Below are 23,815 nucleotides of genomic sequence, written 5' to 3' on the forward strand. Positions count from 1 at the left end.
ACATGTTAGCATGTACTTAATGACATCTCTTGCCAGACTTCACCTATGGCTGTTACAGCAATGGCTGAGGTCGGTGTACTTCCCAGCCAAGCACAAGAGGACCAAGGTGGTAGTATTAGCTTCACAGGTCCTATGGGAACTCACATGGTGGACAAATCCTTTAAATGTACAGAAAGGGTTCCCATTGAAGTTCCCACCCTAGCCATGTAAGAGATGGGCTGGGATGCTCATCTGGGTAACCTCAAGATACAAGGTGGGAGATCCTCAGATGACTTGCAAATCATAGATTCCAAGGCCAGAAGGGACAATTGTGATCATCTAGTCTGACCTCCAGTATAGCACAGACCACAGAACAAAATAATTCCTAGATAAACATCCAGTCTTGATTAAAAAATGGTCAGTAATGGTGAATCCACCACGATCCTTGGTAAATTGTTCCAATGTTTAATTACCCTCATTATCAAAAATGTATGCCTTATGTCCAGCCAGTGAATTTGTCTAGCTTCAACTTCCAGCCAGCGGATCCTGTCATACTTTTCTCTGCTAGACTGAAGAGCCCATTATTAAATATTTGTTTCCCATGTAGGTACATATAGACTGTAATCAAGTCACCTCTTAACCTTCTCTTTGTTAAGCTAAATAGATTGGGCTCTTTGAGTTTCTCACTGTTAGGCATGTTTTCTAATCCTTTAATCATTCTCGTGACTGGAACCCTACCCAATTTAAATTCCATATAACATTTTGGAGCTGAAAGCCACCAGGATATCCATTATAGCTTTTCAACTTGTTCTCAAGGATTCAGTAGTGCAGATCATAATAGACAACACATTGGTGATGCAGTACAGCAGCAAACAGGGCGGCACTCAGTTATGTTGGGAAGCCACTGAATTCTGGGAATTGTGCCAGTTTCATACAGTAGGCCGAGTGGCCCTTCGCCTCCCAGGATCAACAACAGTGATGCATGCTTCCTAAGCAGGAACAACATATTTAATCATGAGTGGTCATTATGAGACACCATATTACACCCCATCTTTCAGATGTGGCAGAACTTGGCTGTAGACGTTTTTGCATCAGCATAGAACGCCAAATCCAAGGTGTTCTGCTCCAAGGGAGCATGAGTGCTGAATCCCACTGCACACATTTCTCCTCTATTGGTCCAAGGGTCTCTTCTATTCCCCCCAGTTTGCTGATCCCCAGGACAATAGCCAGAATCAGTCAAGATAGAGCCACAGTGATTGTGGTAGCTCCATACTGACTGAGACAATTTTGTCTCTTGGACCTTCTCCAATTGTTCAGTCAACCTCCCTTCTGTCTCCTTGTCTGTCAGGACATAGAGTCTCAGAATCAAGGCCAGATACTGCATCTGGACCCTCCAGTCATTACATCTGATGGCCTGGGTGCAGTTGGATGAGCAGTACCAATAGACAATGTCCCATACAGGTTCAGGAAATCCTGGCTCAAAATAGAAATGCCTCCACTAGGAAATTCTATGCCACAAAATGGAAAAGATTTTCCATATGGGCAGCCCAGGACAATATGGACCTGGTTAAGGCTCCAGTACCAAAGGTTCTAGGCTACATATTATCTCTGAAGCAAAAAGGTCTCACATTTAGCTTCCCGAAGGGCCATCTGTTTGCAGTTTCTTCATGTTGTGCTCTGATTCAGTCATAATCAGTCGTCTCACCTCCCACAGTGACAAGTGAAAGTGACAAGATTTCTCAAAGGACTTTTGCACTGGTGCCACCTGAGCTCTAGAGTCCGAGCTCTTGGAATCTCAACATTGTCCTTTTACAACCTCTTTCATAATGCTCTTTGTATCGTCTCACTGTCAAGGTGTCATTCTTGGTAGTCATCACATCAGCCTTAAAAGTGAGCAAGATGTTGGCTGGACTGCCATATAAAACATTCCACAGTAACAAGGTGGTGATGAGACCATATCCTAAATTCATTCTGAAGATAATGTAGGAGTTCCATCTGAACCTGTTGATTCCCTTACCTGTATTTCTGAAACTATGCTCCTCTTCAGGAGAAAAGAAAGTACATTCTCTATATTTCCAAGACCCTGCTCTACTAGCTGAACAGGGCAAAATCTTTCAGACGCTCCCCACCTCTTTATAACTCTGTTGGGTAGCTTCAAAGGTCAGGCGATTTCTTTTCAACAGTTGTCAAAGTGGATCACTCAGTGTATCTCCACCTGTTACCACCCTTCCTACAAATATCAGAACACACTGCACCAGAGCTCAGGCGACACCTTTGGCCTGCTTCACAAATGTATCAATTGCTGAGATAAGTAAGGCAGCTACTTAGAGTAACCCAATTACCTTTGTGAAGCATTATGCACTTGGCGTAATGGCCAGAGCAGCAGCTAGTTTCGGAGGGGCTGTTAATTTAGTTACTGTTCAACTCATATGGCTGTGACTCCTCTCCCAGCTCCAAGGAGGACATTGCTTGTCAGCAACCTAGAGTGGGATCCACACTGACACTTACTTGAAGAAGAAAATACGATTACTCACCCTACAGTAACTGTGGTTCTTGGAGTGATGATGTCAATGTGGATCCCAGAATCCATCCTCCTTCCCAGCTACCACAGGGTTTGAAGTGTGAGAGAACTGAGGGAGGGGGTGGGGCTACCCCACCCTTTATATCCTGGTATGGGGAGCATGCTGAGGCACAGAGTGCCAGCGCAAACCTGTCAGGCACCACTAGCTAAAAACTCTAGTCTCATGTGTGTGATGCGCATGTGCACCTAGAATGGGGTTCAACATCTTGAAAAGTTACTGTATGATGAGTAACCATATTTTGTTGCAGGGAGATTTAAATACTAATTTCAATGTTAAGAATGCACTTCTAACTGTTCTTAAATATATACAAATACCCCTGTCTATTCTTACACATATCGTCTGTACGTGGAAAGAGACACAGGTTAAGCTGGCATAGAAAGTTTTTGTGACACCAGATAAATTACATGAAATCAATGTATTTCTCTCAAATCTCTGTTAGAAAAGTTGTGGGGACATTAATTCTTTCTTCCACTTCTGATGGTCTTGTCCATTCGTTATGTAGTTCTGGTCTGGGATTAAAGCTAACTCATTTAATATTGCCAGTTTTAACTCACTTTGGCTTCTGCAGGTCTTTGTTTTGAACCTTGTCTTGTATTTGCCCATTGAAAAGTTACTACACACATTTGTGTGGATATTTGATTCTTGTATTGTAAAGTTTTTTGACAAGTTCCTTGAAAAGGAACCCTGCCCCCACACAAGTAGGATAGATTCAATAACTTGGCTCATTCTTGCAATAGATAAGCTAACTCTGTCTTTGCATGGCTAACAGCAACACTTGATTGCTTTGTGGCTACCATTCTTTAATTATGTTAATCACAATTTGGTCAGTAATTATATATTTATTCTTGTTGATAGGTATTATGGAAGCATGGGGAGAAGTTCTCTAGTTTGTGAGGCTGCACCAGGAATTTCCTTTAATGACACCTCTGAAGATATTTCTTCTTAATCTTGTGCCCATTTGTTTGTTTTGAAACAAATATTCTTTTAGACTACAAATCAGAGCATTTCTGAATTTTCCAGTGTCAGTATTGTTAGAAGGGTTATGTAGTTGTGAAGTTTCAATGTGTTAAAAAAAATTTATATTTTTTCAAGGTGTTCAAACTTGAAGTCTCATTGTTTTGGGAATAATTTTGTGAGGAATTAATGTAGTTGGAGCCCCAAACTTTCACACTTTCACATTTTTAAGTCAATTAGTGTCCTGACTATGGTAATAAATATAGGGACTAGATTGTATGCTGCACCAGCAGGACATGTCAGGCAGCGGAAGGATGGATAGCTGGAGCACAGAGCACTTTGGCCATTTGCCCTGCCCAGCCAGCACTTGGGGCTACAGGTGCTGTGGTGAAGGGATAGTGAATTATCCTTATGACAAGTGTTCTAAAATTTAAAATTAAATTTAAAGTAAATTCAAAAGTTTAAGGTAAGAAATGCATAGTTAGGGCACCCAAACAACCTTATTTCTGCCAGTGACGTGAGGAAAAAAAATATGAAAAAAAATCTCATGTTCTTTAAGAACCAATTAATATAATTTGGAAGCACAAACATTAAAATACATCAGTTCCAGTTGCTTATTGCAAGATGGGGATAGATTCCCTGGTCCACTCAGGCCATGTAAGCACTGCAAAGTAGTCTTACAGCAGCCAGAGATAGTCCTTGGAGAATACCGCTGTGAATGGGAACTCTCTGCTGGTGCCTCTCTCCCCAGCCCCAGGCTGCTGCAGTGAGAGAGGGCCAAGGGGAGTCCTCTCTCCTCGCTGCAGCCCTGGGGCAGCGTGCACCCCAAACCCTTCATCCCTGGCCCCACCCCAGAGCCCACACCCCCAGCTGGATCCCTCACCCCCCGCTCCCCAACCCTCTGCCCCAGCCCTGAGCCCCCTCCCGTACCCTGAACCCCTCATCCCTGGCCCCACCCCAGAGTCCACACCCCAAACCCTTCATGCCTGCCCCCCCCCCCAGGGCCTGCACTCCTAGCCAGAGCCCTCCGCCCCTCCCCCCATGCCCCAACCTTCTGCACCAGCCCTGAGCCCCCTCCCATACTCTGAACCCCTCCGCCTCATCCCCACCACACATCATCTCTTTGCTACCAGTTTCCTCATACCCGCCTCCCGTGTGAGCACTGCTTGACAATCACCCATGTGTGGAATACACATGGAGACCAGCACTCGAAGAAGAAGTGGAGGTTACATACTGTAACTGGAGGTTCTTTGAGATGTGTGGTCTCTATCTGTATTCCACTATCCACCCTCTGCTTTGGATACTGTTGGATTTGCAGTAAGAAGAGGAACTGGAGAGGCATCCAACTGCACTGCTTCATATACTCTCAGGAGCAGGAGGAGAGCTACTGCACATATGCAGGCCAATGGACACTACTTGGAAGAACTTTTGGACTCAGGCACACGGTGTGCATGTGTACCCACATGTGGAATACAGATTGGGACCACACATCTAGAAAGATCTCCAGTTACAATAAGTAACCTCCACTTTTCATTCATCCATTGTCTTCTCCTGTGTAGGTGTCCAACTTTACATTGCCATATTTGGTGTAGCACTAGTGGCATATTATGGAATTGCCAAAAGTAAATGAGATCACCAGGAAACCACATACAATTGACACATTGGTGGGAGGTGGGGGGATAAATTCAAGAAGACTTTTACCCTGTTGAGCAAATTTCAAAGCCGAGGTAACTCAACCTCTTTCTGAGCCAGTATTTGCTTGAGATAGTTTTGCTCTTTTATTAATTATTTGGTCTAAAATATATTTAAATTCTTTGAAATGTTCACTCCAGGTGGTGTAAAAAAATCAAACTGTCATCAGAATAAACAATAATATAATATCTTTCTTCGCTATTAGGAAAAGATTGTGAACAAAGTGGTTATACTCACATGGAGAAATGTTTAATAGCTGATACATTCTTTTCCAAATGAATTGCGTTCTTCAGAAAGCCTCCAGAACCATTTAGGTCCAAAACCAATTTGCAATATCCAGGTTTTTAAATATTTCTTTCAATTCAACTTGACTAAGCTTGTATCTGTGAAAGTCATGTGCCTGTAATCAAATGCTACATGCCATTTGGCAGTGGATTTGAGTGCATTGTTCAGAGATGGACATTCCTTTATAATCTTTCTCTCCATCAAAGTCGAAAGTTTCTAGCACTGATTCCTATGCAGACAATGTGAGCGTACGTGGGGTTGAACCTGTTTTAGTTTTTAACCAGATGAGGATGTCCATCTCCCATACAGGCTGTATTTGAAAAACAAAGACTAATATTTTTTCATCAAGACTGGCAGTTCCACTTTCTCAGAAGCAAATGCATCTGAAATTTCTCTTTATTTCTCCACCTGCTTTAAGTAAGATGCAGCTTCTATAGAAGGGCATTTGATGTTTTTCCTCTGCATTACGCAAATTGTCATACTGTTGCAGTGAATTAAACAAGGGGTAAAATTTTCCAGAGCACCTAAGTAACTTAGGGTATGTCTACACTACGAAATTAGGTCGAATTTATAGAAGCCAGTTTTATAGAAATCGGTTTTATACAGTCAGTTGTGTGTGTCCCCACATAAAATGCTCTAAGTGCATTAAGTCGGCAGACCGCGTCCACAGTACCAAGGCTAGCGTCAACTTCCGGAGCGTTGCACTGTGGGTAGCTATCCCACAGTTCCCGCAGTCTCCGCCACCCATTGGAATTTTGGGTTGAGATCCCAGTGCCTGATGATGCAAAAACAGTGTCGCGGGGGGTTCTGGGTACATGTCGTCAGGCCCCTCCCCCTCCGTCAGAGCAACGGCAGACAATCGATTCACACCTTTTTACCTGGGTTACCTGTGCAGACAACATACCACGGCAAGCATGGAGCCCGCTCAGCTCAGCTCAGCTCACCGTCACCATATGTCATCTGGGTGCCGGCAGACGTGGTACTGCATTGCTACACAGCAGCAGCTAATTGCCTTTTGGCAGTAGACAGTGCAGTATGACTGGTAGCAGTCATCGGCTATCTGGGTGCTGGCAGACGTGGGGCTGCATTGCTATACAGCAGCAGCTCCTTGCCTTTTGGCAGTAGATGGTGTATTACGACTGGTATCCATCATCGTCGTATTCCTCAGTGAGTTCGGTCAGAGGCACCTGGGCAGACATGTTTTGTCTCCTGGAGACTCAGTCCTGCCGGCAGTCCTATTGAACCGTCTTGACGATGATGGCTAGCAGTCGTAGTACAGCATCTTCTGCCAAGCACCGTCTGCTGCCAGCTTAAGATGTAAAAAATAGATGGACCAGATTTGTTCTGTATTCATTTGCTTCCCCCTCCCTCCATGAAATCAACGGCCTGCTAAACCCAGGGTTTTGAGTTCAATCTTTGGGGGGGCCATTCTGTGTGACAGTTGTTTGTGTTTCTCCCTGATGCACAGCCACCTTTGTTGATTTTAATTCCCTGTACCTGTAAGCCATGTCGTCACTCGCCCCTCCCTCCCTCCCTCCGTCAGACAATAGTTTCGCACCTTTTTTCAGCTCAGACGCCATAGCACTGGGATCATGGAGCCCGCTCAGATCACCGTGGCAATTATGAGCACTATGAACACCACGCGCATTGTCCTGGAGTATATGCAGAGCCAGAACATGCCAAAGCAAAACCAGGCGAGGAGGCGATTGCAGCGCGGCGACGAGAGTAATGAGGAAATTGACATGGACATAGACCTCTCACAAAGTACAGGCCCCAGCAATGTGCAAATCATGGTGTTACTGGGGCAGGTTCATGCCGTGGAACGCCGATTCTGGGCCCGGGAAACAAGCACAGACTGGTGGGACCGCATCCTGTTGCAGGTGTGGGACGATTCCCAGTGGCTGCGAAACTTTCGCATGCGTAAGGGCACTTTCATGGAACTTTGTGACTTGCTTTCCCCTGCCCTGAAGTGCCAGAATACCAGGATGAGAGCAGCCCTCACAGTTGAGAAGCGAGTGGCTATAGCCCTGTGGAAGCTTGCAACGCCAGACAGCTACCGGTCAGTCGGGAATCAATTTGGAGTGGGCAAATCTACTGTGTGGGTTGCTGTGATCCAAGTAGCCAACGCAATCAAAGACCTGGTGATATCAAGGGTAGTGACTCTGGGAAACGTGCAGGTCATAGTGGATGGCTTTGCTGCAATGGGATTCCCAAACTGTGGTGGGGCAATAGGCGGAACCCATATCCCTATCTTGTCACCGGAGCACCAAGCCACCGAGTACATAAACCGCAAGGGGTACTTTTCAATGCTGCTGCAAGCCCTGGTGGATCACAAGGGACGTTTCACTAACATCAACGTAGGATGGCCGGGAAAGGTACATGATGCTCGCGTCTTCAGGAACTCTGGTCTGTTTCAAAAGCTGGAGGAAGGGACTTTCTTCCTGGACCAGAAGATACCCGTTGGGGATGTTGAAATGCCTATCATTATCCTTGGGGACCCAGCCTACCCCTTAATGCCATGGCTCATGAAGCCGTACACAGGCAGCCTGGACAGTAGTCAGGATCTGTTCAACTATAGGCTGAGCAAGTGCCGAATGGTGGTGGAATGTGCATTTGGACGTTTAAAAGCGCGCTGGCCCAGTTTACTGACTCAGATAGACCTCAGCGAAGCCAGTATTCCAATTGTTATTGCTGTGCACTCCACAATATCTGTGAGAGTAAGGGGGAGACATTTATGGCGGGGTGGGAGGTTGAGGCAAATCGCCTGGCCGCTGATTACGCGCAGCCAGACACCAGGGCGGTTAGAAGAGTACAGCAGGGCACGGTGCGCATCAGAGAAGCTTTGAAAATGAGTTTTGTGACTGGCCAGGCTATGGTGTGAAACTTCTGTTTGTTTCTCCTTGATGAACCCTCCAGGCCCCCCCCCACCCCCGGTTCACTCTACTTCCCTGTAAACTAACCACCCTCTCCTCCCCCCTTTGAGCACCGCTTGCAGAGGCAATAAAGTTATTGTTATTTCACATTCATGCATTCTTTATTAATTCATCACACAACTAGGGGGATAACTGCCAAGGTAGCCTGGGAGGGATGGGGAAGGAGGGAAGGAAAAGGACACACTGCAGTTTAAAACTTTAAAACTTTAACACTTATTGAAGGCCAGCCTTCTGATGCTCGGGCAGTCATCTGGGGTGGAGTGACTGGGTGGCCGGAGGGCCCCCCACCGCGTTCTTGGGCGTCTGGGTGAGGAGGCTATGGAACTTGGGGAGGAGGGCTGTTGGTTACACAGGGGCTATAGCAGCGGTCTCTGCTCCTGCTGCCTTTCCTGCAGCTCAACCATACGCTGGAGCATATCAGTTTGATGCTCCAGCAGCCGGAGCATCGACTCTTGCCTTCTATCAGCAAGCTGACGCCACCTATCCTCCTCAGCCCGCCACTTGCTCTCTTCAGCCCGTGATTCAGCCCGCCACCTCTCCTCTCGTTCATATTGTGCTTTTTTGCACTCTGACATTGACTGCCTCCACACATTCTGCTGTGCTCTGTCAGCGTGGGAGGACATCTGGAGCTCCGAGAACATATCATCCCGAGTCCGCCGTTTTCTCCTTCTAATCTTCACTAGCCTCTGTGAAGGAGAAACATTTGCAGCTGGTAGAGGAGAAGGGAGAGGTGGTTAAAAAAGATACATTTTAGAGAACAATGGGTACACTCTTTCACGTTAAATTTTGCTGTTCACATTACACAGCACATGTGCTTTCGTTACAAGGTCGCATTTTTCCTCTTATATTGAGGGCCTGCCGTTTTGGTGTGAGAGATCACTCACGCAGTGCCAGGCAACAGATTTCGGCTTGCAGGCAGCCATGGTAAGCCACAGTCTTTTGGCTTTTTTAACCTTCTTAACATGTGGGAATGGTTTCAAACAGTAGTGCCCTCATTTCCCATACCAAGCACCCATTGGGTTGGCCATTTAAAATGGGTTTGCAATGTAAAAGGAGGGGCTGCGGTTTCCGGGTTAACATGCAGCACAAACCCAACTACCCCCCCGCCCCACACACACCCAATTCTCTGGGATGATCACTTCACCCCTCCCCCCCACCGCGTGGCTAACAGCAGGGAACATTTCTGTTCAGCCGAGCAGGAACGGGCACCTCTGAATGTCCCCTTAATAAAATCACCCCATTTCAACCAGGTGACCGTGAATGATATCACTCTCCTGAGGATAACAAAGAGAGATAAGGAATGGATGTTGTCTGCATGCCAGCAAACACCGGGACCATACGCTGCCATGCTTTGTTATGCAATGATTCCAGACTACGTGCTACTGGCCTGGCATGGTAAAGTGTCCTACCATGGCGGACGGGATAAGGCAGCCCTCCCCAGAAACCTTTTGCAAAGGCTTTGGGAGTACATGAAGGAGAGCTTTCTGGAGATGTCCCTGGAGGATTTCCGCTCCATCCCCATACACGTTAACAGACTTTTCCAGTAGCTGTACCGGCCGCGATTGCCAGGGCAAATTAATCATTAATCATTAAACACGCTTGCTTTTAAACCATGTGTAATATTTACAAAGGTACACTCACCAGAGGTCCTTTGTGTGCCCTCAGGGTCTGGGAGCACGCCTTGGGTGAGTTCAGGGTTTACTGGTTCCAGGTCCAGGGTGATAAACATATCCTGGCTTTTGGGGAAATCGGTTTCTCCGCTTCCTTGCTGTGAGCTATCTTCATTGTCTTCATCATCATCTTCCTCGTACCCCGAACCCGCTTCCCTGTTGCGTGATTCTCCATTGATGGAGTCAAAGCATGTGGTTGGGGTAGTGGTGGCTGCACCCCCTAGCATGGCATGCAGCTCCGCGTAGAAGCGGCATGTTTGCGGCTCTGCCCCGGACCTTCCGTTTGCCTCTCTGGCTTTGTGGTAGGCTTGCCTTAGCTCCTTAATTTTCACGCGGCACTGCTGTGCGTCCCTGTTATGGCCTCTGTCCTTCATGGCCTTTGAGACTTTTTCTAATATTTTGCCATTTTGTTTACTGCTACGGAGTTCAGCTAGCACTGATTCATCTCCCCATATGGCGAGCAGATCCCGTACCTCCCGTTCTGTCCATGCTGGAGCTCTTTTGCGATCCTGGGACTCCATCATGGTTACCTGTGCTGATGAGCTCTGTGTGGTCACCTGTGTTCTCCATGCTGGGCAAACAGGAAATGAAATTCAAAAGTTCGTGGGGCTTTTCCTGTCTACCTGGTCAGTGCATCTGAGTTGAGAGTGCTGTCCAGAGCAGTCACAATGAAGCACTGTGGGATAGCTCCCGGAGGCCAATAACGTCGAATTCCGTCCACACTACCCCAAATCCGACCCGCAAAGGCCGATTTTAGCGCTAATCCCCTCATCGGAGGTGGAGTAAAGAAACCGGTTTAAAGGGCCCTTTAAGTCGAAAAAAAGGGCTTCGTTGTGTGGACGTGTCCAGGCTTAATTTGATTTAACGCTGCTAAATTCGACCTAAACTCGTAGTGTAGACCAGTCCTTAGGCACCTAAATCTTACTGACTTTCAGTGAGACATAGGCTCCTATGGACCAGATTTTCAAAGATATTTTGGTGCCTAAAGATACAGATAGGCTCCTAGTGGGATTTTGAGAAATGCCTAAGCATGTTAGGCACCTGACACCCATTGATTTGAATAGCTTTTGTAACAAGACACCTGCATTCCCTTCTGTAAAGTACACTATAAATCTATCCTCAGCTAACATAGCATTAAACCTGACCTTTAGAACACTTGAGTGGGAAAGTAGCCTATGGCAGTTCTATGTTTGGTTCCTCTGGACTATCATCCTAATAAGGAAACTTCATTGAAAAGTAGATGCAGTATCATCTTCCAAATGCTTAAAAATCTTAACTTCAAATACGTTCAGAATCTAAAACATGGCACTTTCAAACAGTGAAATAACTTTTTGTCTCATTCTTGTATAGGGAGACTCACTGCTCCCAAGATTCTCAAGATTTTCATTTATTTGAAAATGTCTCTAATGAAGGAGAATTTCTTAACGAGCTTGTGTTCTGGAACAGACCTTTTAAAGAGTATGTATATTTGTCAAGGCTGTTAGAAGGGAGAGGCAGGTATAAAATTATCAGTCTTCAGTTTTCATTAGTAAAGAACACCTGCATGTATCCCTGTCAAAATGCAGTGGATTTAAATCATTAACAGCTCTTAAGCTCAGAAAACTCATTGTCAGCTATAAGAACAGAAGCAGAAAAAGCAGGGGAAGGAGAGGTGTAAGAGGGAGGGAGGAATGTGGAAGAACAGGTGTTGAAGAGGGTGGGGAGAGGAAGGGTGGATTGGAAGGGGGAAGGAAGATGGGAAAGGGATGTAACTGATTGGAACACTCAATCAGAGGCTGTGTTATTCCCTTTACTTGTTTCGCTCTCTGCTAAGGAGGTACTGTGACATTCCCCAGGGTTGAATCTTGACTGTTGAACAGCAGTGTCCCCTTAATTCTCTAGTCTGGGGTGCCTTTTATACTGCTCTGCAGACCAGGAGTGTCAGAACAGCCACTCCTGGCCTGCTCACACAGACTTCAGTGTGCAAAATCACACCCAGCTGAATACATGAATGCTCTCCCAGCCATTCATGAATTATATGTAGGGTGACACCCGCATATTCCCAGTCCCAGCCTTGCACCCCAGAAATGCGCATCTTACACTGTTCAGTACACTCCTGGACACTGTAAGCTCATAGATAGGCCACTATTCCAAAACTTGGAATGATTATGCACCAGTTCTTCTTGTCTGAAGTAGAGGTTTCCCAAACACTTCAGTCAAACACACTAGTTTAGATAAAACAATAAATACGTTTATTGACTAGAGAAAGATAGATTTAAAGTGATAATAAGTGATAAGGCATAGAAGTCAGAATTGGTTACAAAAGAAATAAAAGGATAAAAACGCAAGCTAATTCCTAAACTTTAGCAAGACTAGTTGTTTTAAAAGCAAAATAGGTTGTCTCACCATACATTTCACAGGCTGCGTCTTCTTCCAGCCTGAAACCCCTCCCCTCTTGGTTTAGCGTCCTTAGATATTCATTGCTGTCATAAGCAGAGAGAAGGGAGGTCAAGAGAAGAGGTGGCTAGAGGCATTTTTCCCGGCTTCTTTTACTTCAACCCTTGTGTTCTGGAAAAATCCTTGCAGGGTCATGGGGGCAGGTAGTTCCATTGCGTACATGAGGTCCAAATTACCTTTCAGATGAATTGGTGAATCTTCGATTAAACAGGTAATCGCGTTTTAGCACCTACCCGGTGTGCCAGTGTTTCTTTTTCTTGGAGAAATTGGCTTATGGGTGTAACCCATTATTATAACATATTTCAGTAACAGTCATACAATAAAATACCATGGTGAACATGGGGTACAGGGAGTCACGGGTACTTTTTAAATTTACCTTCCTTTTCTGTTCAGGATTTCCCAAACATTCATGTCCTCCCTTGTGAAATAGTGCAGGCCACTGTTTCTTGAAAGAGAATAGAGCAAATACTTAAGCAATCAATTTGCAAACATCTAGCAGATAACAAGGTGATAAGTAACAGCATGGATTTGTCAAGAACAAATTGTGTCAAACCAACCTGATAGCTTTCTTTGACAGGGTAACAAGCTTTGTGGATAGAGGGGAAGCAGTAGATGTTGTAAAGCTTTCGATACTGTCTCGCATGACCTTCTCATAAACAAATTAGGGAAATGCAACCTAGATGGAGCTACTATAAGGTGAGTGCATAACTGGTTGAAAAACCATTCCCAGAGAGTAGTTATCAGTGGTTCACAGTCAAACTGGAAGGGCGTAACAAGTGGGTTCCCTCAGGGATCAGTTCTGGGTCCAGTTCTGTTCAATATCTTCAATGATTTAGATCAGCGATCGGCAAACTTTGGCATGCGGCTCGCCAGGGTAAGCACCCTGGCGGGCTGGGCTGGTTTGTTTAGGGGAAGCGGCGTGGGCCGAGGGATGTGCTGGCTGCCGCTTCCTGCCGCCCCCATTGGCTTGGAGCGGCGAACCATGGCCAGTGGGAGCCGCGATCGGCCGAACCTGCGGACGCGGCAGGTAAACAAACCGACCCCGGACCCTTGCGAGCCGCGTGCCAAAGATTGCCGATCCCTGATTTACATAATGGGATAGAGCATACACTTATAAAGTTTGCAGACGATACCAAGCTGGGAGGGGTTGCAAGTGCTTTGGAGGATAGGATTAAAATTCAAAATGATCTGGACAAACTGGAAAAATGGTCTGAAATAAATAGGATGAAATTCAGTAAGGACAAATGTAAAGTATTCCACTTAGGAAGGAACAACCAGTTGCACACATACAAAATGGGAAATGACTGCCTAGGAAGGAGTACTGCGGAAAGGGATCTAGGGGTCATAGTGGACCACAAGCTATATATGAGTCAACAGTGTAACGCTGTTGCAAAAAAGCGAACATCATTCCAGGATGTATTAGCAGGAGTGTTGTAAGCAAGACACGAGAAGTAATTCTTCCACTCTACTCCGCGCTGATTAGGCCTCAACTGGAGTATTGTGTCCAATTCTGGGTGCCACATTTCAGGAAAGATGTGGACAAATTGGAGAAAGTCCAAAGAAGCGCAACAAGAATGATTAAAGGCTCTAAAACATGACCTGTGAGGGAAGATTAAAAAAATTGGGTTTGTTTAGTCTGGAAAAGAGAAGTCTGAGAGGGGACATGATCAGTGTTCCCTCTAATTTTTTATGTCCATGTGCAGAATGTTTTGTTATGTGTACCAATATGGAGGTGATGTTTGGTGGGGGGGGGCTGCGGGGTTCGGAGTGTGGGAGGGGGCTCAGGGCTGGGGCAGAGGGTTGGGGTGCGGGGGGTGAGGGCTCTGGCTAGGGGTGTGGGCTCGGGTGGGTCTGGAGATGAGGGGACTGGGGTACAGGAGGGGGCTCAGGGATAGGGCAGAGGGTTGGGGTATGGGCAGATTAGGGCTTTTGCTGGGGGTGTGAGCTCTAGGGTGGGGTCAGGGATGAGGGGTTTGGGGTGCAGTCTGCCCTGGGGGCCGGGGGAGAGGTGCCTTTCCATGGCAGTGTTGGCTGGGCTGGGCCAGGCGAGGCCAGGGGAGAGGCACCTCTCCCGGGATGCGGAAGTTCTGGCGGGGCTGGGCCGGGGGAGGGGCTCCTTTCCCTGGCAGCTCCAGCAGGGCTGGGCTGGGCCGGGGTGGGGGGGCGCCTTTCCCCACCTGCTGCATGGCCACGCAGCTTAGAGGGAACTTAGGACATGATAACAGTTTTCAAGTACATAAAAGGTTGTTACAAGGAGAAGAGAGAAAAAATTGTCCTTCTTAACCGCTGAGGACAGGACAAGAAGCAATGGGCTTAAATTGCAGCAAGGGAGATTTAGGTTGGACATTAGGAAAAACTTCCTAACTGTCAGGGTAGCTAAACACTGGAATAAATTGCTGAGGGAGATTGTGGAATCTCCATCATTGGAGATTTTTAAGAGCAGGTTAGACAAGCACCTGCCAAGGATGATCTAGATAATACTTAGTCCTGCCATGAGTGCAGGGGACTGGACTAGATGACCTCTCGAGGTCCCTTCCAGTCCTATGATTCTATGATTCTTCTCACTAAGGCCATGCCTTGACTAGAGATTGTTGTCATGTTATAACTCAGTTGTGCCCTCGAGTACACAAAAGACTCCAAAAGGATGGAGGATGTGCTTCAAATCTTGCTATGTAGCGTATGGCCCCCACTAGACTTCAACTCAACTGTCACTGTAGGCATAGACTATACTAAACAAGTGAGATCAGTCCTCTGCTGGCTGTTTCATGCTGCCCTCTCTGGCCAGGTAATTAAACTCTACTGCTGCGGGGTCAACCCGGTCAGAAGTCACCTAACAGTTTAAAATTCCCAGTGCAAATGCATGGCTCCTATTTGTGACCAGCTGCTCATGGTGAACATCTTTCTTTAATGAACCCATTCATGCTTCCTGATATTTATCCCTAGACCCCAGCCAAGGTGCTGCCCGCACGCTTCCTCCTGCTGAGCCCAAGATGTCAGTGCTCTGGTTAGCTTTGGACCGAGGCATATGCAATGTGGGACCCCCATGACTCAAAACAGGAATCATCAGGTCTACAGGATTTTGGGGCAACTCACATAGCTGGTAATTCAATGGATAGGGGACCAGTGCCATGAAAAACTATGGCTATGAAGGTGGCCTCCTGGAAGATCAAGGATTGTAGCAACAGGTCCAGGTGGGCACCTAGACACATTCCTTTTCTGAGGAATTGGAGAGAATTATGACAAACCCAGACTGTATGATGGATACAGAGAATGGCACCTGGCAGGGTTCTGAGAAGGGAGGAGATGGCTTATCTGCAGACCCAACTCTCTGATTCCAGGGAGATTCAAACCCAGCCCTCTGTCCTCCAAGAGACCTATGATTCCTAGATTCCAAGGTCAGAAGGGGCCATTTTGAACATATAGTCTGACCTCCTGGCATCTGAATAACTCCTTCCTGAGTCTCATGACCTGTCTGGAGACACACAGGCCATCCCACGCCAGATGACAGATCAAGGAGGCGGCATTGGAGGAGATACCATCGCAGCCTGGTAAGGGATTGTATTTTTTATTTACTTTGTGTGTGGGTAAAAACCTTCGTGGTGTTACAAAGGCTGCCATTGCTGTTGTTGAAAGGCCTGTACATGTGGGAAGTACCCAGCTCTTCCAAACGTCCCCTTCTCCTCCATCTTGGAAAGCTGGGGGCAAGGGGAATTCAGAGGTTAACTGCATAAGTGCAAGTTACTAAGATGATCAGCTAACAACTCCAGCTGTATGGGTACTGTCACGCAAGCAGCAGACAGTCTAGCATTTTTCAAACTTGTAAAAGCAGCAAATCAAAGCACGCAATTTCATGAAGGTAGTCAGTAAAAGTCATTTTAATCAGATACACATAACTTAACTGGTAGTGCACTTGTATCTTGTGCATCTTGGGTAAGAAGTAAATGAAAACTTGTGGTTTCAAAAGAGTTTAAAAGTGGCCTGTAGCTAAACCAATTCATTTGCACATAACAGAGCATGCAGTTAGATGAGCAACCCTTCATTCAGGCCAAGGTGGACACACTGATATTGGCCGTGGAAAGTATCAAAAATATTCTCCTATAGTAGGCTGTTAATTTTAGAGCTAATTTTTTACTCATTGTTCTGGGTCAATATCTGAGGGTGTTTAATGCAGCCAATATTCTGATCAGTTTTTAATAACTTTCAGCCCTCCTTCCTTGATAGCAGAAATGCCCTCTCCACATATCAATCAAGTCGCCTGTACCCCAGTTCTGCTGCATAGTCAGTGGGCTTTTGATTCTAGTGTCTGCAGCAAGTCAATATTATCCAGAGTCAGGACTTCCTGAAATGTATAGGAATTAGGGCTGTCAAGCGATTTAAAAAATTAATCACGATTTATCACACTGTTAATAGAATACCATTTAAATATTTTTGGATGTTTTCTACATTTTCAAATATATTGATTTCAATTACAACACAGAATACAAAGTGTACAGTGCTAACTTTATATTACTATTTTTATTACAAATATTTGTACTCTAAAAAACAAAAGAAATAGTATTTTTCAATTCATGTCATACAGGTACTGTAATGCAATCTATTTATCATTAAGGTTGAACTTACAAATGTAGAATTGTGTACAAAAATATAACTGCATTCAAAAATAAAACAATGCAAAACTTTTTTAGAGCCTACAAGTCCATTCAGTCCTACTTCTTGTTCAGCCAGTCACTCAGACAAAAAAGTTTGTTTACATTTGAAGGCAATAATGCTGCCCACTTCTGATTTACAATGTCACCTGAAAGTGAGAACAGGCATTTGCCTGGCACTGTTGTAGCCAGTGTCGCAAGATATTTACTTGCGCTAAAGAGTCATATTCAAAGATCCAGATGTGCTAAAGATTCATATGTCCCTTCATGCTTCAACCACCATTCCAGAGGACATGTGTCCATGCTCATGACGGGTTCTGCTTGATAATGATCCAAAGCAGAGTGGACTGACGCACGTTCATTTTCATCATCTGAGTCAGTTGCCATCAGCAGAAGGTTGATTTTCTTTTTTGGTGATTCGGGTTCTGTAGTTTCCGCATCAGATTGTGCTCTTTTTCAGTCTTCTGAAAGCATGCTCCACAACCTCGTCCCTCTCGGATTTTGGAAGGCACTTCAGATTCTTAAACCTTGGGTCGAGTGCTGTAGTTATCTTTAGAAATCTCACATTGGTACCTTTGCGTTTTGTCAAATCTGCAGTGAAAGTGTTCCTAAAACGAACAACATGGTGCTGGGTCATCATCCAAGACTGCTATAATATGAAATAGGTGGCAGAATGCGGGTTAAACAGAGCAGGAGACATACTATTCTCCCCCAAGGAGTTCAGTCAAAATTTCATTAACGCATTATTTTTTTAACGAGCGTCATCAGCATGGAAGCATGTCATCTGGAATGGTGGCCGAAGCATGAAGGGGCATACGAATGTTTAGCATATCTGGCCCGTAAATACCTTTCAATGCCGGCTACAAAATTGCCTGTTCTCACTTTCAGGTGACATTGTAAATAAGAAGCCGGCATCATTATCTCCCGTAAATGTAAACAAACTTGTTTTTCTTATTGATTGGTTGAACAAGAAGTAGGACTGAATGCACTTGTAGGCTCTAAAGTTTTACATTGTTTTGTTTTTGAGTGCAGTTATGTAACAAAAAATATCTACATTTGTAAGTTGCACTTTCACGATAAAGAGATTGCACTACATTACTTGTATGAGGTGAATTGAAAACTACTATTTCTTTTGTTTATCATTTTTACAGTGCAAATATTTGTAATAAAAATAGTAATATAAAGTGAGCACTGTACACTTTGTATTCTGTGTTGTAATTGAAATCAATATATTTGAAAACGTAGAAAAACATCCAAAAATATTTAATAAATTTCAATTGGTATTCTATTGTTTAACAGCGATTAAAACTGCGATTAATCGTGATTAATTTTTTGAGTTAATCGCGTGAGTTAACTGCGATTAATCGACAGCCCTAATAGGAATTATCAGTATCTTAGATCCTGTCTGCACAGGTGACAACATTGTTCCCTTGGCCCTTTTTGATGATGAATAATATCTGAATGTGAAGTATCACTTTCAAAAAGTTCAGCTTTCAAGCACTATTAGTCATTTATGAGAGAAAGAGTTACCAGGGTGTATGCTGCTTTTCTTGCTGCACATGGGAGAAAGTTGGACTGGGAATCTGTGTGCAAAGGTTCCCATAGATACTAACAGCACACTTAATTTTTTATCCTCCTACAGGCCCTTCCACTTTCACCGCTGCTGGGCTAGAAGACCCGTGACAGCAATGGAGGGGCCACAGAACTCTGACGCAAGGAAGGGAAGATAAGGGAGGATATGCATCAGGTCCTACAGATTAACACTAGCCAGAGATCTGACCACTCGTTCAGATATCAGTCTACACTGGAAGAGGAGGACCAACACTATGACTGTGAGACTAGTGCTGAGTTATCTGCAACATGATAAAGAGATGGAAAGGGAAGGCAGGGAATTCCAGAGATAAATGTTTGAGAGATTTTTTTGAGGTGACTGGAGAGAGATTCTCAAGCAAGTCTGCTGTCCCTGTCTATGTCCTGTGCAAGCTATGCCTGCTCCCTCATGTCTGCACTACCACATACTCCAGAATTTGAAGAACTCAACCATTTGGGGAGAGAAAGAAGCAACTGTTACCCTATATACTACACTTCTGTGCAGAGGAAAGGGAAAGAAAAACACTATGCAACTGCGATGAATTTCCATTACCTTTAAAGAATCTGATGTTCCTTATGGGTGAAAAAGAATGCATTTATAATTGAGGGGATATGCAGTGTTTATACTAAGTTGTTCTATAAGCTAATGCATTTGGATTACACTGGTAGTACTGCACTGTTTGATTATGTGAGTTGAAAAGAGTGGATGCCTTTTGAAAAGTTCTGTACAGTTCCATGGTTTCACAACCTTCTCTGCGTTGTGCTGTTTTGCTCTAAAGTTTGTGTTTTTAATAAGGTTTATGTTCAAACCAGAACTCAGTGTGATACTCACCCTTGTAAATACATTGATAATAAAGCAAATAATTCAATTAAAAATCCCCTGTCGATTCCTCATGTAAGTTAAGCATGGCAGCATAGAGGACATTTCTTACACGGTGGGCAGAAGTGTTCCCCGCTTGAATTTGAAGAGGTCTGGCTTCTGAAAGACAGAGACTAGTGGTTCCACTTCAGCACTCAATTCAGGTCTGAAAATTTTACTTTTGTTTATATTATTATTTAAAAGCCAGAAGGGACCATTATGATCATCTAGCCCGATGTCCTGCATAGCACAGGCTAGGGAATTTCACCCATAGATTCCTGCATCAAGTCCAGTAACTTGTAGTTGAGCTAGATCAGATTTTTTAGAAAGATACCTTGAGTTATACTCCAACTAACAGAGAATCCACTACATTCCTAGGTAAGTTGTTTCAATGGTTAGTTACTCTCCCTGTTAAAATGTGTGCCTTATTTCTAGGCTGGGTTTATCTAGCTTCATCTTCCAATCATAGCAATCACATTCTCCACAGAACAGACACTCTGAGTAAGTAGTCATCTCCAGTGGCCTTTCAGCCTTTCAAAGGCACTCTCCAGTACCATTCTACGTCTGCTGAGGGTATAGCTAATCCTTCTTCTCCCAGGCAGCCTCACATCTGAGTTAGGCCCTCAAAAGCCAGTGGTCATGCTGGGTCCCCCAGAACGGCCATATGCCCATAAACTCCATTGATGTCCATATTACTTTGTGAGAACAGGGTCCTGGATTGTCCAAGCTGGAAGTGTGGACCTCCTGAGCACGCTCACATTGTGCACTTTGCCAGTGCATTCTGTGCATAAGTACATCAGTCTCCCACAGTAGTCAACCAAAGCCTGCATCACGAGGGAGTAGTAGCCCTCAAAGCTGATATACTCCCCTGTGCCCAGGGGAGAGCATAATATGGGGTTGTGAGTGAGTTCAAGGACCCTTGATGCTGACATCCCTTGTGAATTTCAGGGATTTTGCCCACCTTCAGAACTCCAAGCTGCAACACAGCACTTGATGGCCTCACAAAATTCTACCATCAGGAAGCCCATGATGGATCTTCTGAGCCTGAATGGGTTCCCAACAACCTGTAAAATCAGTGATAGCTTCCAAAGTGCAATCGCCACACACTTATCAATAGGTATTGGTGTTGTGGTGCTCCTGACAGATTTCATGAAGCGTGGTTTTCCTCGTCCACTGCTGATCATCCCACATCTGAGGGAAAATGTAGTCACACCCCTCTGTACTTATGGGTTTGCACCAGTGAGTGCTTCATCTGTTAAGAACCCACTCATCCAGTCTCAGAACTGTATCATGTGTATCATATCCTCCTACTGAGTGCCCCACAGGCAGAGTCTCTCCTAGTACTGACAGTACCACTGCCATTGTTTCCTCTTAGCTCCTTCTATAGCTCCTAATATCCAATATCAATTCTCTAAAAATCCACTCTTTGGGATGTGAGACATCTATGCTGGAACAGAAGATCAAGAAGTATTTCACAAAAGAAGCGGATAAGTGTAGAAACATGTAGCAGTTTATATACTTTCTACACAGAGAAGCAACTTCTGGAACTTGGAGTAAATCTGAGGGGCTGACCTGTACTTCCATAATTCCCTGTGCACATGTGTTCTCCCAGAATGCTGTTTGCAGTGACCCCAAAAACATTGCTGCTCACATGACTGAGTGCATCAGTAGTGTGGATGCAAGGGGTTTCAGCATGTCCACTGAACACAAATGGGGACTGATCCTCATCTCCACAAAGGCCCAGTCCACACATAAAAGCTGCACTGATTAAGAATGTCTCCTTATTTCCATGAGAGCTGGTGTATGTCCACACACACACTTGTCTGTTTCCCATCAGTATATCTGTGTAGTTAAATCAATATATTTACTCCATTTTTTAAGTGGCAAACTCTATTTTGGTTGGTATTAAATTGAAATATGGCAATATATATATATATATATAACAAAACCAGTGTGAAGCGTCTTCCCACTGCTATCCAACTCTGCACCGGTCATCACAGAACTCACTTGACTGTTTATTTTCTGCACTCTACTGCTGATGACTCAGTATGCCCAGAAGTCCCGCCTCAGTCTAATATTGTTTTTACATTGAACCATCATGAAACCAACATGTATCTGTCTGGCACTATGATAAGATAAAAATCTTTTCTGTGACTCTCTCAATAATTTAAATTTCATGGGAAGGGAAAATTAGTGAGAAATTTCTGGAGGCACAACAGCATGTTCCAATATATAAGAACAATGGACATGCAAATCAAAAGTCAATGACCTTGACTGGAGTGGCATGTTTGGGGGGGTGGAGCTCCAGATGGTCTGTGAAATGCTGGACATGGAGACAGGAAGGTGGGGGAACCTCCCAGAGGTGATTAGGGGACAGTAGTCCTTGTATGCCTCCAGGCAGTGCTGCTAATAAAATGGTCCTTATAGAAATGTTTAAATAATGTCAAATTCAGGGTCAGGTGGAGAATTTGATACACAGGCCAGGTGAAGGTAAGGGAAGATCTTTGGACACAGCAGGGGAAAATGAAAGAAGGAATTTTTGAAGCTGTTCCATGCTGTATAAAATACCTAAAAGAGTCATTGGGCCAGAGAGAGAGAGAATGACTCTGTGGCCTGGTGGTTAGGGAACCCACCTGGGAGGTCCAGTTCTCCAGCTCCAATCATTCTTTAATTTCATTATCCAAAGTGGAACAGCTTGAACAAGGGAGACTGAGGGCAATTCACATCAGTGTTTTCCATAGCTCAGTGGTTAGAGCACTCTCCTTACAGATGGGAAACTGTTCAAATTCTTTCTTCCATCAGGCAGAGGGGGGAATTGAACCACATCCCAAGTGAGTGCTCTAACTGCAGGGCTAAAAGTTACAACATGGCTGGTACCACCACCACTTCCTTCTCCAGCTGTTGGTATGGAGCTAGCTGTTCACCTAACTCATTCTTATGAGAAGTGGCTTAAGCTGCCTGACTCTAGGAGACCGGCTCCCATTTGTGAATCGCTAGCACATGTAGCTGCCTCCCTGCAGCCCATACTTAGGAGCCTATCTCCGTGAGAGGAGTGGGGGTTAGCACACACCCCTCTTGTCAGTATCTCCCACTGGCCAGTTTAGGTGGCTCCCTGCCAACCATGCTGGCTGTTGTGAATTGCATTCTCAAGCACCTATCTCTCCCCATTCATTGTACAGGGACCCTAGGCACCTGACTCAGGCTTTGTGAATCACAGAGGTGTTCTAAGTGCCTAAAAGCTAGGCACTGCAATGCTCTGCATCACAACGCCTAAGCACCACTGTGAATCCAGGACCAAGTTTCTGTGTTTAAAATTCCATGCACTAAACCCTCATTTGTTTGTTTTTTTAAAGTCTCTTGCCAAAACGTATTGCACATTGTAATTGTCTCTAATAGCTTAAATCAGTGAAGAGTTGTTAGTTACTCTGACAGTTTCTTCCCACTCCCACACCTGTGTAAGGATCAGGCAGAATCTCACCCTAAATTAGAAGTCCAGGTTCATTTTTTCAAAAGAAGCTGAGACCTGAAGGTGGCTGCTGGATCACAAGCTGCTGTGAACAGGCAGCCAGACTCACAGGCCACAGGAGGAGAAGGATGGAGGGCCAGATGCTTGGCTCTGCTGAGTCTGCATTGTGCCATTCTGGGGTATAAAACTAATTTAAATCAAGCTCAGATGGCCAGCCGAGGATTTCTCTGGTGTGGAGGAGTCCCTAGGTGGCACAGAGCTGATGTAGCAGCTCCTGTGTTACACTCCTCCCAATCCCCAGTGCAGATTGTGACCAGATGATACTATATGTGGCGAATCCCTGGATGCCAGAATGGCCCCTGTGGGCCAGTGGATGTTGGCATTAGGTGGAACAACCTTCAGGCTGCTCTTCCTCTTGATGGAACCAGGGTTGTTGCAAACCAACTACAGGAGCTGCAAAGGTGACTTACTGCTACCTTCTTTCCACTCAACCCTGGACTCATGCTGAACACTGCTCAGCTAATCTGGAGGATCTACTCTAGAGTCTAAACCCAGGAAATCTTAAAAAGAAGAGGTTTTAAAATCATTAATAACAGTAAATATGGCCACATTTTTAAAAGAAAAAGTGCCAAATTCTCTGCTGCTGTAAATTGATGCAATTCCATTGAAGTCAATGGGAATGCATGGGCGGGGGGAGGGGGGGAGGAGGAAGTGAGTGAAGGC

The 23,815-nt window shown here is 45.0% G+C and overlaps 1 protein-coding gene across 3 annotated transcripts in view; it reads left to right on the plus strand.

Moving 5' to 3' along the window:
- The window catches only part of MMP24 (matrix metallopeptidase 24), a 175,397-nt gene that overhangs the window by 69,255 nt on the left and 82,327 nt on the right, over positions 1-23,815 (plus strand). The gene's annotated exons all lie outside the window — the stretch shown is intronic.

The sequence above is a fragment of the Terrapene carolina genome, unplaced genomic scaffold (genome assembly GCF_002925995.2).
Source record: "Terrapene carolina triunguis isolate 2854851 unplaced genomic scaffold, T_m_triunguis-2.0 Scaffold233, whole genome shotgun sequence".
Classification (NCBI taxonomy): Eukaryota; Metazoa; Chordata; order Testudines; family Emydidae; genus Terrapene; species Terrapene triunguis.